The following is a 16,708-nucleotide window of genomic DNA, read 5'->3' as shown; positions in this document are numbered from 1 at the left end:
TTCTTTTTGATATTAGTCATTCTTGCTGTGTTAGGTAATATCTTATTGTAGTTTTTATTTGCATTTCCCTTATGATTAGTGATGTTGAGCATCTTTTCATATGTCTGTTGGCCATCTGTAGTCTTCTTTGGAAAAATTTTTATGCAGGTCCTCTGCCCATTTTTTAATCCGAATATTTGTTTTTTTGGCACAGAATTGTATAAGTCCCTTATGTATTTTGGACATTAATTTCTCATCAGATATATTGTTTGTAAATACCTTCTACCATTCAGTAGGTTGCCTTTTCATTTTGTTGATGGTTTCCTCCACTGTGCAAAAGCTGTTTATTTTGGTGTAGTCACAGTAGGTATTCTTTTGTTTTTGTTGTCCTTGCCTGGGAGACATACCCAGAAAAATGTTACTAAGGCTGATGTCCAAGAGATTACTGCCTATGTTTTCTTTTAGGATTTTTATGGGGGGACTTGGGTGACTCAGTCAGTTAAGTGTCTGACTTTGGTCATGATTGCACAGGTCATGAGTTCAAGCCCCATGTCGGACTCTGTGCTGACAGCTCAGAGCCTGGAGCCTGCTTATGATTCTGTGTCTCCCTCTCTCTCTGCCCCTCCCCCTCTCACGCTCTGTCTCTCTCTGTCTCTTTCTCTTTCAAAAATAAATAAACATTAAAAAATTTTATTTAAAAAAAGGATTTTTATGGTTTCAGGTCTCACAGTTAGGTCTTTAATCCATTTGAATTTATTTTTGCATATTATGTAAGAAAGTGGTCCAGTTTCATTCTTTTGCAAGACTTGGATAGTATTTAGCTATCTAGTTTAACCACTGCCATTTACTGAAGAGACTGTCCTTTTCCCATTGTATATTCTCGCCTCCTTTGTCATAGATTCACCATATAAGCATGGGTTTATTCCTAGGCTCTCTGTTCTGTTCTGTTCATTGATCTTTGTGTTTGTTTTTGTGCCAATACCATACTGTTTTGATTACTATGGCTTTGTAGTGTAGTTTGCAATTTGGAGGTGTGATACCATTCTTTCTCAAGATTGCTTAAGCCATTTGGGGGTCCATATGAATTTTGGTAAAATTTTTTTCCAGTTTTCTGAAAAATACTATTGGTATTTTGATAGGTATTGCATTAAATTTGTAGGTTGCTTTGGGTACTGTGGATATTTTAACAATATTAATTCTTTCAATCCATGAGCCTGGTATATCTTCCCATTTGTTTGTGTCATCTTCAATTCTTTCATCAATATCCTATAGTTTTTAGAATACAGGTTTTTAACCTCCTGGGTTAAATTTATTCCTAGGTATTTTCTGTTTTTGATGCAATTATAAATGGGATTGTTTCTTCAATTTCTTTTTCTGCCACTTTGCTATTAGTGTATAAAACCACAATAGATTTCTGTATATTAATTTCGTATCCTGAAAATTTCTGAATTCATTTGTTAGTTCTAATAGGTTTTTGGTGGAGTTCTAAGGGTTTTCTTTGTATAGTATCATGACATCTGTAAATAGTGAGTTTTACCTCCTCCTTACCATTTTAAAGGTCCTTTATTTCTTTTTCTTGTCTGCTTGCTGCTGCTAAGACTTTTAGTACTATGGTGAATAAAAGTAGCAAGAATCAACTTTCTTGTTTTGTTCTTGATTTTAGAGGAAAAGCTTTTAGTCTTTCTGTTTTTTATATAAAATTTTAATTGAAAATAGTTTTAGATTTACACAAAAGTTGCAGAGTTCCGTGTACCCAACACCTAGCTTTTACTATTAGTAAATCTTACATTGGTCTGGTATAGTTGTTACAATTAATGAACCAATTTTGAAACATTATTATCCTGAGGTCTTTTTCATGGCTAATAGAGTCATAGTCTCTCTCTCTCTCTGTCTCTCTCTCTCTTTTTAATTTTTTTTAATGTTTAATTTTTTTGAGAGAGAGATTGAGACTGAGAGCATGGGGGAGAGTTAGAGAGAGAGGGAGACACAGAATCTGAAGCAGGCTCCAGGCTCTGAGCTGTCAGCACAGACCCCAACAGGGGGCTCAAACTGTTGAACCATGAGATCATGACCTGAGCCAAAGTCCGAAGCTTAACCCCCTGAGCCACCCAGGCATCCCTAAGTCACAGTCTCTTTTAAGCAGGGCAACGGTGTTTTGGGAGTTAAATTTCTCCCCAGAAACTATTTTTAGTTTTTTGTGTGTGATTTAGTTAACTCCATGAGACAACCATAGCCACAGTAATTTTCAAGTCATGCCTCTATTTCTCTCTAGGCGTAATTACAGAGGGTTTGAGCTTATTAGGTTAGTGGAACTTAGTCCTCATCTCTTTTCTATGAGCCATTTTGTCCAGATGAAAGAATTTACTGGGTGCTCTCTTAATACATTTAAACGTTTAACAAAACATATGGCAGTGATATTTATTAGATCTTTGTCTTGAGACTTGGTCTTAACTAGCATCAATCAGAGTTTGTGGTTTTTAGCATTTTTCATGTTTTCATTTTTCTATTTGAAGATGAGAAACAGTTCTATTTTTAAAATTTGCAAGTCCTGGAATTTCTGGAGTCACTCTTTACTCTTTCATCCCTGCTTACAAGCAGGCCAGTTCTTTCTTGAAAGGCTTTAATCGAAGGCAGTAACCAATTCATGCTAATAACAGTCTGTCTTAAAATTTTGTCACCCCAAACCACCCATTCATGAGGTATGTTTTCTGTCTCCAAATTATTGCAGGTTTTACCAAATTTTTGCTTCTACATAATCTTGCTGCTACTACAAGATCATCATGTTTCCAGTCTTCAACACTTTTTTGCTGCCTGCTTTTCAGTCCCAAGGCAAGGACAATATTTTAAGTTCTTATTACAACAGCATCATACTTTTAGGGAATAATTTGTATATTAGTCAGCTTTTGCTGTAATAATGCTGTATAATAAGCAACTCCCAGATTTCTATGACTTATAAAACAAAGATATTTTGCTCATGAGTCTGAGGTTGCCTGCAATGGCTCTGCTCCAGCCTGCAGGTGGTTCAAGTATGCTTTTCTATACTCACTCTGGGACCCAGGCTTAAGGAGAGGCCTCTATCTGTGGCAAAGGGCAGGAATGCAAAAGGCCACACCAAATCACAGGAGCACATTTTAAATCCCCTATGCACATTTTATTGGCCAAAGCAAGTCAAATGTGACCAGACCGAATGTCAATGGAGGGAGGAGAGGAAATAGCAAATACTTATATGACAATAATACCATCTACCTCACCAGGCAAAGGTCTGGCCTCTGTTATTCATCATTCAGGTGGTCACTAAAATGTATGAGGAGCAGGAAGGTGAGGGATGAAATATGGTTAGGGGAAAAATTTTTTTTAATTTACACCCACTTAAAATTCAAGTCCCCTTTTTCCTCCCCCTTAAATAGTTCCTTTCCCTGAAAGACCAGCTAGGGCTGGGCTGCATCAGTACTTAATATCCCTAATATCTGACTCCAATTCCATGGCTGGATGCTCCTCAGTGCTCTCCAAGGGCAGCTGTTTTGCTCTTCACCAGTTGCTCTTTCCAACCCTACTACCTCTGCAGCAGATGAGACAGCTAATCCTTTTGTCTTTTAAAGGAATTTACAATATCCTGATAAGTCTCCAAGTTCTTTACTGGCTTTAAGCAGAGAGAAGAACTGAAAGCAGAGTTGCTCAGGCATGGTCCTAACCATCCCATCCCTTTCTTCAATGCCAAAGTCCTAGTACAACAGATGTACCCTTACACCTGCTCCTCCTGGAGTATTGGACAGCAGGCCTTAGCCACACTTGTAATCCTTCCGTTTTTCTCATTGCCTTCCTCTTTTCATTCCCACTGACTCCAACTCATTTGGGCCATCAAAATCTCTAGCCTGGTTTCCTGCAACAGCCTTTGAGCCTGGCTCTACTCCAGCCTGCCCACCTGCAAACCACTCTCCACTCAAAGTGATTCAGAGTGGTCTTTCTGGGATGAAAATTTGATCTTGTGGCCCTCTTGTCTTAAATCATTCAGTGTTTTTACATTTTGTCTCTAGTAAATAAAAAGGGGCTTTTCCATGTATGCCCCCTCTTGTCCCAAAATATTCAGCCTTGGTAAAAATAAATCAAGCTTCTCCCACCCACTCAGACTCTCACACCTTCAGGATTTTGAATAAAAGTGAAATAATCCTGGTGATTCTGCTGGATGGGCCTACTGGGCAGCAGAATAGGCCTGAAAGCTGAAGTTCCCACAGGGTTGCCCCATCCCAACCCAGTTCCTCCATGTGCCACCCCTGACTTCCCCAAAGAGGGAAATAACTGCAGACAGAAATTTATTCAAACAACTGGACACATGATATCAGCTCCACAAATTGTGAAACTTAATTCCTACACCTACTTGATCTTGTCTGTGTGGTATCAGGAAGTAAGTAAAGAGCTGTGGAGAAGTTCATGGAGCAGGAAAAAAAATTAACATTTCAGGAAATTTGAAATAGTTCTCTTCTTTAGGGTTCCATAAACTAAAAGATAACAATTCCTACCTCAGGTAAGAGTATATGACCTCATGAGGAACCTTCTTAAGATTCTCTGGCAGCATTACTGGGAGGTAGAAGCCATTCTTCAGTATTAGTTCTGTTTCTTGTATATGAAGAGGTGAAGAGACACTAGCATAGTCACAAAGTTGATATAACTGTCAGGATGAATTAAACATAAACATAAACAAATCCCTCTTCCCTGAACAAAATTGCTTGTCTCTTTTGAAACTATTTTAATCAAGGATTTTTTGTTTTCCAGTAACAAACACATACCAAACTAAGTCAAGCACAGCAGTGTGGTTATTGTAAGGATTCTAGGGTGTCTTATAAGACTCAAGGTCAAGACAGTGGGTCTTGTAAGTAACTGAAATGAGGAATTGACTAATACAGTAAAAATTGAAGCCAGATCTGAGCAGTATGTGTTGGTGTTGATGTTTTCATAAAATTATTAATGCCACTAGTTCAGGAGACCAAATGCTGAACTTATCAAATGCCAGCTGTATCCAGCCTCTCTTTCTCTCTATAACTGGCCCTCCCACCACTTTCTGTGCAGAGAACCAGCATATGATTTTTCCTTACACACAGCAGCCACTGGCAGAACCAGATAAGGGCATATAATCCAAAGGAAGCTTATCCATTGCTGGCTAGAAACTCATGAGGTTGACTCAGTGCAAAGGTTTCACCCTAATAGTATGAATGGCAGTTAACCAAGTCAATTAGTTTAGGATCATTTGGATTGGGAAATATTGAAGGAGTAGCCAGTGAGTTATAAATGTAAATGAAACGAATTTGCAGAGAGACACAGATGCCATAGCTAAGAGACCATGTTGAATCAGAGACCTGGAGAGAGTTCTTGGCCTGTAGAAGTGTCTTTCCCAGTTCTAGTTTATAGATGCCTATATTACTTTGCTGGGGCTGTCATATCAAAGTATCAAAGACTAAGTGACTTCAACAATAAAAATTTATTTTCTCACAATTCTGTAGGCTAGAAGTCTGATATCACGATATTAGCAGGGTTGGTTTCTACTTCAATCAAAGATGGCTGTCTTCTCCCTGTGTCTTCACAATGTCTTCCCTCTGTGCATGTCTGTGTCCTAATCTCCTCTTTTCATAAGGATACTAATCAGATTGGCTTAGGGCCCCTGATAATGACCTTACTTTAATTTAATGACCTCTTTAAAGAACTTGTATCCAAATGAGAATCATATTCTGAGGTATTGGGGGTTAGGACTTCAACATAAATATTTGAGCAGCTCAATTCGGTCGATAACAGTGTCCTCTCCCTTTTATTTAAGTGTTTTGTGTCTATGCAATCAAAACAACATGACAAACTATATTAAGACTTTCTGTTATCAGAGGCAGAAAATACAATTCAAACAGCCTTTGGGAAAAAGAGAATTTATTTGGCTCAAGTAACTGACAAGTCAGGAGTATCACTATCTTTAGGCATGTCTGGATTAAGAACTATAATAATGTCATTTTATCTGTCATGGTCCTGGCAGGAAATAGACATCTCTATCCAGCTGGGTTTTAAAAAGAGGGCTAATTACAAAGATGGAAGCAGAACTTAGGAAAGCTATAAGGGATATTGATATATCAGAGTAAGTAATAGTGGGACATTGTTACCATCTCCAGGCCTGAAGGAGCAAACCAAGAGTGGTTACTGGAACCTTAAGGCAGAGAGTTGTATGGAGACGATTTCCTAACAGGACTTGTAGCCTCCAATAGAGGGACAGCCATCCTGAGAAAACCCCACAGAAAGGGACTGGTAAATAACCTAATGTCCCTGATCTCTTCATAGAACTCCCACCTAGAGTCAGTGGGGGAAGAGAGATTGATAGAATTAATTTAGTCATCCAGTAGTGAAGAGGAGAGAGAAGATCTGGGGGCAAGTGGAAAAAGGCAACACCACCATTAAGACTTGGTCTTGCTCTCTACCTTCTGTGTTGATGTCTTTCTAACAGGGTCTCAGCTCATCACCCTTACAGCTTTCAATCTGTAGAAAGAGAGCTTCTCTTGCCCAAGTTTTTCTAATAAAACCCCAGAATTTAATCTCACTGGCCTGGCTTTTATAACCAAACTCACCTCTATTTCTATCTGTACTTATGCCATCTCTAAATCAATCACTGTGGCCAAAGGACAACTAAGCAGGTCTTTATTACCTAAATATCCTTGGAGCTAGCAGAGTGGGGTCAATCCCATTGAAACACATAGTGTTAAATGGGAGAGAGTGACCCCCCCAAAGGCAAATTCAGGTGTTGTTAACAGAAGAAGGGAGAATACATAAAAGCTGACAGACAAAAACAGTGTACATACACTACATTACCCAGAATATTCATAGTTCAGTCCTTGGTAAATATGTAATGATTGATTGCATTTATTGGATACAGTATGTTTTGAGAACTATTCATTGTACATAGTTGTAACTGAGTCAATGTTTACAAAATTTTTTTGGAATATAAATGTTAATAATCCATGGACAGAATTATTTTGCAATTGACTAGTAAATGTTTCTGAATATGGAGGATATTTTTCTACTCCAATCTTTATAGTGATCCTTATGGATACTAACTTATGATTATTAACTTCTTGTTTGTAGAAATCTATATTTATATCTCAAACACTGCCTCTTTCAGTGTTCTGAATTATTTTGTAAACCCTGTTTGTTTGCTTTCATTAGACCACAGTCTTGAGAATTTCTGGCCTGTTTACACACATCACCAAGTATATTTTTAGACTCATTTAGCAAGAGATCATCATGAGAGATGCAATAAACTGAAGTAAGATTAGTGAACAATTTAAATTTAACTGTTAAAGGTTTCTTTGTTCCTGCCCATTAAAGATGACTATCAATATTGCTAAGAGATGTTTATTAAACCGATAAAAATGAATATTGTCTTTTAAAAGTCAAGCTGCCTTTATCTGATCTCAAAGGTGTGCTTATAAAATTAATCATTCTGGTGTTTGCTTGTTATTCAAGCATAACTTTTCTTCTACCCACAGCCACTGGTTTTTTTGTTTAGCTCCATCAAGTTTTTGGCAGTAGTTCTGTCAATGTTTCTTTGGATAAGAAGCTCTGCCAGTAGGGCTCTTTTGCAAAGAGTGGGAGTGGGGAGTTGGACTGGGCTGACATTGAAAATCAAAGAATTTCCAAAGTATAAGAATCTCTGGGATGCCTGGGAAGCTTAGTCGGTTGAGAGACTGACTCTTGATATCAATTCAGGTCAGGATCTCACAGTTCATGAGTTTGAGTCCTGAGTCGGGCTCTGCACTGACAGTGTGGAGCCTGTTTGGGATTCTCTCTTTCTTCTTCTCTCTCTCTCTCTGCCCCTCCCCTGCTTATGCATACTCACTCTCTCATTCTCTCTCTAAATAAACATTTTTTTAAAAAAAATCCCTGTTTTTAAGGGTATAATTCCATTGAAAATTTCAAATAGGGAAACTTCCCCTGTCTGTCTCCTGTATTCTGGAGAGCAATTTCACTGTTTTATCCATGAATATTTATACAGTGGACAAGAGAAGCATGGTCCCCACCTTAATGGAGCTTAATCTCCAATGAGGGGGTACCCTAATGCATGGATGATGGGGTTTATCATGGTGTTTGCAGGTATCCATGTGTAAATGAGAGCAAGGGAGTACACCTGCTGTCCATTTATCTTTGCACAGAACATGCCATGGAGAATAGGAGAGAAAGCCTGAAGTTATGAAGGAGCCACTTTTAAAATCATCTGTGTCCACAAAGGCAAGCAGCAATGTAAAGAGATGCCCAAATCTCACGCATTCAATTGTGGAATAAATAACACACAGTAAGAGTGGAAGATTTAACTTCTTTCTCATCTCTTACATAGACATCTCATCAATCTGAATTCCTGCCTCTTCTATTAAGCCTTTCTGATCATTCCAACTCAGAATGATCTTATTTTCCCCTTTTTCTCAATTCCAGTAGTGCTTTGACTTAAATATATAGTCCCTCATAATAGTATCTGATTTTTACATGTCTCCCTATGTTCCTTGAGGGCAGGAGCCAGATTTCATGCTCTTTTATGTTCCCCATGGCCTGTAGTCTGGGGTAAAGCAAGAGCTATATAACCACTGGCTAAAAGACCAGGAATGCTTTGCTCAGGTTAATATTAAACTTAGTTTGTATTCTCAGGCCATAAACCACGCAGTAATTAGAGAGTTATTTGTGTAGAAGCAGCCTTGAATGTAACTGTAATGGAATAGATCCTGTCTGATAGTTGGATGAAATAGATCAGCCTAATAAAAAACTAATAAATTAGGTCAAAACTGACCCAGAGAACATCAACTCTGGAAGAGTTTGTACAAAAAATAATTTGTTGTACAGCTCCTCATTTTACAGAAAGGAAACCAAGGCCCTTCGATGTTGTGGCTTGCTTGAGGTCACCCTGAATTAGGGATTGAACCCAGACCAGTAACTACAGTTCTTGACCAAGTTGTTGGGTAAAATGTCAGGTTGTATGTAAGTCAACGAGATGAACACTCAACCTGTGTTTGCCAAGTCATCATAATAGTAACTGCCATTTTTCAAACCACTTTTTAGTGTTTCTGGCACCATGTCAGGCACTTCCCATAGAGAATACATTACTTTATTTAATCTTCACAACCCACCAGAGGGAGATGCTGCATCAGTCAAGATTCCTTTTGAGAACAGAATCAGTAGGAGGCACAAATTTAAGAGATTTGGTGCAATTGGTTTATGTGATCATGGTGGCTGACAAGGAAAGTCCAAAATCTGTAGAGAAGAGTAGTCTGGGATTGAAGTTGCTGTCCACAGAATTTCTTCTTCTTCAAGGAAGCCTCAGCACTACTTTTAAGTTCTTTCAACTGATTGAAGCAGGCCTGTGAAGATTATCCAGAATAATCTCCCTTACTTAAAGTCAACTGATTATGGACTTTAATGACATCTGCAAAACACCTTCATAGCAACACCTAGAATAGTGATTGAATAATTGAAGACTTGTAACCTAGACAAGTTTACACAAAAAACTGATTATCACAGGTATAATTATTCTTAACTAGTTCCCCAAGTGACAGAGGTGGTTAGTGGCAGAGCCAAGTCCTCAGGCTTTTTCTGCCTATCTCTACAACCCATGCAGCCATACAGTGTGCAGTTTCTGAAAGCAAACCTGAACAAGTTCTCATACCACTCTGAGCCCCAGATTGTTTCCTCTGTGAAATAAGGAAAATCACATCCCTGGCACAGAGTTGATATGTGAATTAAATGAGAAAAAGTGAGGTGTTAGCACATAGTAAAGATCACACACATAAACACACACACACACACACACACACACACACACACACACACAAGCTGTGTTCCCATTCATTCCACAATCAATGCCTCAAGATGGGCTCTGGCTCAGGTGCAGGTTTCTTTCTGAAATATTACACAAACACTGCAATTTCAAGGAGCATAGCTATGACCTCCATGAATCCTTGGGCATTCTTTCTGATTCACTCCAACTCTCTTGCCTGCTTTGACTCCTCTCTGCTGGAAGATTAGTTTGCTTTCTTAACTGGATGAAAAAAGGACAAATTGGTTGATTCTGGCTCTTGCTCTTTTATGTTTGCTTCCACCTTGTCTGAATTCAGATCTCTCTTCTGAGAAAAAATATTTCTGCCTTTATGCAAAAATTGTAAGAAATAATCTCATGTGTGTGGACACTTTGTAAGCAAGTTCCCCAAAGTCACTGTTCTACTACTTCCTGGTATGTTAGAAGTTGTCTGCAAGGGCAAGAGGATTATATCTGTTGGAATTCTTTTGTCCCCCGTGACTTGGGTAGGGCAAAAAGGGAATTGATTACCCCTGCTGTATCCTCAAGATAACAGCAATCACAACCTGAGGTCCACTAACCAAGTGGCACCACCTGATATTTTGCAGTTTATTTGCCCAAAGTTAAAACCAGCAATTTTAGAAGACCTTCATGGCCTTGACTAAATGCCATAACTGGACTTCATTTGACTAAACTTCACTAAATTAAAACATTTCTTCCTGCTAGAAAATCACAACTGCATGATTTTTTGTCCTACTAACCTATATTCTTTTGCGAGGAAGCAGGCATCGAATGCCTCACCTGCCTCAAACTGCTATCCTTGAATACATCTAATGATAGCATCTCTGCACCTCATGCAGCTGCAACTGAGAAAAATATCCTATGAGTCTCAAATATACTAGGTGTCTCCAACATGTGGTCTTAAATCTTTTTTTTTTTAACGTTTATTTATTTTTGAGACAGAGAGAGACAGAGCATGAACAGGGGAGGGTCAGAGAGAGAAGGAGACACAGAATCTGAAACAGGCTCCAGGCTCTGAGGTGTCAGCACAGAGCCCGACGCGGGGCTCGAACCCACAGACCGCGAGACCATGACCTGAGCTGAAGGCAGCCGCTTAACTGACTGAGCCACCCAGGTGCCCCCCAACATGTGGTCTTATAAACATGAACCTTTGTGCCATTTATCTTGTCCCCCTCCCCCATTCTATACTGTCACTATTCCAAACTTCTCCCTATGTCCCCCTACCCAAATCCTCCCTCCTTATACCTCACTGTCAGTGGATGACCTTACCAACTTCTTGCAGAGAACTTGAGGGCTAGCAGACAGAAACTCCTTCAACTTCCTGATTGATGACCTCCTGCTTTCCTACTAAAACTTTCCTTCCCTCTACTCTCAGAAGAAAGCATAATCCTACTTCTCTTATTCCAGGTGAATCCTTCAATCTAAATCTGCTCCCCCCACCCCTTCTCTATAATTTCCTTTCTGGACTTGTAGACTCTTTTTCACAAGGTCCTACCCAATAGCATTTAAAGAGATTCAAGTCTTGCCTATCAGAAAGGAAAGAAGGGAGGGAGGGAGAGACAAAAAAGAGAAGGAGGGAGGGGAGAGGGAGAAAGGGAAGCCACAAACTCCTCTAGCTGTTATGTTGTCTCCTATCCTCAGACAATCTTCTCAGGACAGTTGTCCTCATGTCCCCAGTTTTTCATTTTTCACTGTGAATACACTGCAATTTGCCTTTTGCCTCTACCATTTCATTGAATATGCTTTTGCTAAGGTTATCAGTGACCTCCCAATTGCCAAATCCAATGATTACTTTCCATTCCATATCAAATTTGATGGTTATGAGACATTTGACACTGTATCCTTGAAAAAATGCATCCTAATTTCCAGGACACCACACACTCCCAGTTTTCTTTTACCTCCTGACAGATTCTCATCAGAATCCTTTACTGACTTTCTCCTTCAACCTGCTCCCTAAGCTTCTGTCCTGGCTCTTGTTTTCTTCTCACTTTATACCTTCTTCCAATGATGTTCAGGCCTTACCAGAAACTTTAATAGTTTCTTTCGCCTTGTACCAGAGATGACTACAACATATCCAAGTTGCTGCCGCAGTTGCAGCAGCCCAGGGAATTTCTCTAGGAAACACCTTTCACCCATGGCTTAGAACCTTCTTCACTTTTTGGTTTCCATCCCATTTCCTGGAACAAGGATCCTTGCTCTCTGCTGAGCTTCTTTGCATGCATTACTTATTTAGATGATCAGGCTGGCTTTTGAGTCTACTGTAACAAGAACAAAATTATTAATGCATAAGTCCTTCCAACCTTTCTCCTCTTCCTGGCCTCTAAAACGATACTGACTTTGCAGGTTTCATTTGTTCTCCTTCCCCACCCTCCAGAGAAGCTCTTCCTTATCAGACTTATATTTGGGGATTTTGTGATGTAGAATAAGAGAAAGTGTGAAGGACATAGGAATAGGAAATGTGGGGGCTGGAAGTAGGAGAAGGTTTTTCAGGACATGGAGGAGGGTTGAAGGAGCAGTATGTGATGAGAGGGAAGCAAATGAGAAAGAGACAGGGATTTTAATAAGTACTGCTGTGGTCTTTTGTATTCATTCAAAATGTCTTTTAAAATGCAAGCAAATAAGATAACTTATATAATTTTGACAGTACTTTTTTGGTTTATGGCAGGTTTTCCTCGATGGTAATTCTGCTATGAGGACGGACCACAGGGTTTCCCAAGCATACCACTCTTCCCCACAAAGACTCTGAACCAAATTGCGGATTTCCCTTGGACACCACCCCACACCCCACACTTTGTCATTTGCCTTGAGGTCAGCCTATGTGAAGGAAAGATCCGAGTGCTCATCTGGTCTTACATCTGAGGCTCTGGGTTCTGAACCTGAATCTCCAGGTCAGTTCTTTCTCCTGAGCTCCAGACCAGTACATTGAACTGCTTACAAGACATTTTATCTAGACGTTTCACAGAACCCTCACAGTCAACCTGTCCCAAAGTTGCCTCTTTATCTTCGTCATCCCTTCTTCTTAACATCCCTTCTCTGTGTCCCTCAGTAAAGGACATCAACGGCCACTGAGTCTTCTGCTACAGAAGCCTTGGTGTCATCCTTCTCCTTGCTACACCTTCTTATTCAGATGGTCACCAATCCTCTTTTACTTCTTAAATATATTGACAAGCTGAGCCACTTGATGTTTCCCGAACTCGTGAAGTTTCTAAATTTTTCACATCATGTCACTGGCTACTCATTGTTTTTGCACTCGCAGTCTTTCCATTCCCTATCTCTGCTCATCTGTTAAACATTCACTGACGCTTAGACTTCATCTCTTCTTTGAAGCCTTCCTTGATTGTCCTAAGGGGACACAATCACCTTGTACTATCTTGAACTTAACAGTATTAAGGCAGTTGTCACAATGTATTATAATTATTTTATACTATCTCTTCTCCTAGACAATGAAATCCATGAGGAAAAACATTGTGTCTTATTGTTGAATCTCTAGCACCCAGCATGGTATCTGGTTTCTAGGAATTGCTCAAAAATCAAACATTTATTACTTATTTGAATGAGTGAACAGTAAATTTGTAAGGTAGTTAGGAATCCAAATTAAACAGAAGGTAGACTTCATGAAGTTAAATAATTTGCTCAGTGTTACATAGCTACTAAGTGAGAGAGCAGAGTTTGAACCTGGTCTGTTACTACAAAGTCCATGTCGGTTTTTACAACAATTGTACTAGCTCATAGCTGGTCGCTCTTCTCACACTTCAGAAGTTTATACATACATACACTTTCTTTGAAGTTTATACATACATATACTTTCTTCACTGATAGTGATAATGTCTCTTTATGGTGACATTTTAGGGCATTCAATCATTCTGTTTTCATTACATATTTTTATGCTCATCTTTGAAGTCCCCCCCCAATCAAGCTTTTAATGCCTTTTCTTCTACATTTATTTTACAAACCCTAGGTGGTGATATTGGTGGAAAGTAGGTCAGAGTTGGAATCCCCTAGCTCCATCCATCGTCATTTTTGGAAGTCCAGTCATCAATACCAAGGGTAACCTGAAGCAAAGGTAACTAGAAGAGTTTATTCTGAAAAAAATTAAGGGACATAGTAGAACCAATTTTGGGAGAGAGGGTGGATTTAGTGTTCAATAAAACCTCACTATTACTCAACAAGGATATTTCTGTGGATTTCTCAAAAGCAGCCACCACCAATGCCCAGTGAATATTTTTCTTGTATTCATTTCTGAATCTGTATTCTACTCATCTTCTGTAATTGCTACCTATGGCAATGTAGCATGTAATGTCTGGACATGTTATCTCAGAAAGAAAGCAGAAACAGTTGGCAGTCCACACTCTGTTTTAAGAAAAAAAAATAGGGGCGCCTGGGTGGCGCAGTCGGTTAAGCGTCCGACTTCAGCCAGGTCACGATCTCACGGTCCATGAGTTCGAGCCCCGCGTCAGGCTCTGGGCTGATGGCTCAGAGCCTGGAGCCTGTTTCTGATTCTGTGTCTCCCTCTCTCTCTGCCCCTCCCCCGTTCATGCTATGTCTCTCTCTGTCCCAAAAATAAATAAAAAACGTTGAAAAAAAAATTTAAAAAAAAAAAAGAAAGAAAAAAAAATAAAATAGGGGCACGTGGGTGGCTCAGTAGGTTAAGCATCTGACTTCAGCTCAGGTCATGATCTCATGACCTCTGGGTTCAAGCCCCATGTCGGGCTCTGTACTGACAGCGCAGAGCCTGGAGCCTGCTTCGAGTTCTGTGTCTCCCTCTCTCTCTGCTCTTCCGGCACTCATGCTCTGTGTCTCTCTCAAAAATAAATATTAAAAAATAAAACAAAACAGTTGGTTTTCCCCAAATGGAGGGTGAAGAGTATGTGAATCAAATCAATGGTCATTTTGGTTTTGTTGTTGTTGTTGTTTACTCATCTAAAGTATCTCTTTTATTTCATCTGATAAGAATGTTGGGTAATATATGGTCAGTTTTAGTCATTTAAATTATGCCACTTTCCTAAGTAGTTCAAGGCACCCAAATTCTCTATAAGCAGAGCACAAGGAGAAATGTAGCAATAACCATGGATCAGAGTTGTTACTGAATTTTTAAATATGCATCACCCCTTTCCTCCAAGGAACTAAGGCTCCTCACTAAACTTTTGTTGCCAAATAGGTATTAATCTTTTTAATACCCAAGGAAACAGACGAAAGTATACACTTTGTCAACACTATTTCATCAAACTATTTGGGGAGAGCAGTTAGCAGCTCACTTGAAGATAGAGTATGTAGGGGAATGTAATGAAGATTCTTATTAATTTGTTCCACAACATTTACTAAGCACTTTGTAAGCATCAGGAACTATACTATGTACACATAGTATGTACTGTGTACTAGGGACACAAAGAGTAAACAAATAAATCTGGTCTGTACTATCAAGGCACTTTCAGAAGAATGGAGAGTCATGACAGTTGTATACTGACTGACTGATGAGGGCCATCATGGCTCCAAGCACTGAGACCATGGGAACATATTGAGAGACATCTTGTTGTAGGATGGGGATGAAGAAAGACTGCCCAGAGGTGTATTTGGGCTGGGTCTTGACAAATAAGAGATAGGCTAAGAAGCAAAATAAAGGCAGAGAGGTCAGCTCTTTAATAAGCAAAGGAGAGAAGACAAGACTCCTTCAGGGAATTGTAAAAATTTCAGTTTGGGAGCTGGGAGCAGTAGTCCTGTGAAGGGATGGGGAGCAGATCAGGTAGGACAAAGATATGAGCAAGGAAAGCACAGAGAGGAGTTCCATAAAACTACTTTCAAAGATCTCTGTCCAGCTTTGGTTGAGCCAAATGTATGGGACACAGCCTTTTTCTAGATAGGCCCACTTCTCAGAAATTGTCCTGAGAGAGTCATGCTCCAAAGTTCACAGAGCCTGTTCTTCTGAGCTCAGGGACTCTAGGAGGCAGGGAAATGAGCCCCCTTTCACTATCCACCCCAGGAAGTACATACCCAGAGCCGCCTTTTTTTTTTTTTTAATTTTTTTTTTTAACATTTATTTATTTTTGAGACAGAGAGAGACAGAGCATGAATGGGGGAGGGTCAGAGAGAGGGAGACACAGAATCCGAAACAGGCTCCAGGCTCTGAGCTGTCAGCACAGAGCCCGACGCGGGGCTCGAACCCATGGACTGCGAGATCGTGACCTGAGCCGAAGTCGGCCGCTCAACCGACTGAGCCACCCAGGCGCCCCCCCAGAACCTTCTTAATCCCACATAGGAATGGGCTTCCTAAGAATCCAAACACTTCAGGTCTTTATTCTTAGACTATCAAGACCAGCCACCATCATCAATTCAACAGCAATGGTTCCCCAAGGTATGGAATAACAGCCTGCATTGCATTGCTGTGTGATTGTACACCCAACTGGGCAAGGGACCACACACACAGTCTCTTCCAGCCTGTTGCTTCTGATAATTGCTTAGTAAATCCACAAATACATGTTGACTCTTCTGAAACTATTGTCTGATGATAATTGATTGATGCTCAATAAATATTTACAAGTAATAATTATAATTGGGCTTTGTGGTCAGGGAAAAATAAAGGAAAAGAAAATGGAGCAGAGAGAAAAAGTGAGGGTGCAGAAAGAATGTGGAAGAAATAATCATTAATATGATTAATCTCCAGTTTAGCACATATGTATATTATCTCATTTAATATTTACAATGACCTATGATATACATTAATATTATATTGGCTTAACAGGTGAGGAGAGTGAGGCTCAGGAAGTTGAGTAACTTTCCTAAGGCCAAGGAAGTGGTTTTCTGATTCAGACCAGGCTTCTTATTTGTTAAATCTAGCTTCTGGAAGAGAGGGAGAGGCCTCACATCTTCCCTGTAGAAATTTTACTACCAGTGTATACTTGAAAAAGA

At 39.7% G+C, this 16,708-nt stretch overlaps 1 long non-coding RNA gene across 2 annotated transcripts; it reads left to right on the top strand.

Annotated features, from left to right (window-relative positions):
* The first annotated feature begins 2,711 nt into the window (after positions 1–2,711).
* Positions 2,712–13,898, top strand: LOC132664147 (uncharacterized). Of its 2 annotated transcripts, none has more exons than XR_013553481.1 (3): positions 2,712–2,808; positions 12,471–12,693; positions 13,764–13,898. It is a non-coding gene; the product is annotated as an uncharacterized LOC132664147 (long non-coding RNA). The 2 variants fall into 2 exon arrangements; XR_009603482.2 differs by lacking the exon at positions 2,712–2,808 and adding an exon at positions 8,157–8,296.
* The last annotated feature ends 2,810 nt before the right edge of the window (positions 13,899–16,708 follow it).

The sequence above is a fragment of the Panthera onca genome, chromosome F2 (genome assembly GCF_046562875.1).
Source record: "Panthera onca isolate mPanOnc1 chromosome F2, mPanOnc1 haplotype 2, whole genome shotgun sequence".
NCBI classification, from domain to species: domain Eukaryota; kingdom Metazoa; phylum Chordata; class Mammalia; order Carnivora; family Felidae; genus Panthera; species Panthera onca.
Note: the sequence above shows the minus strand (reverse complement) of the source record. Positions and strands in the feature narration are given on the sequence as shown.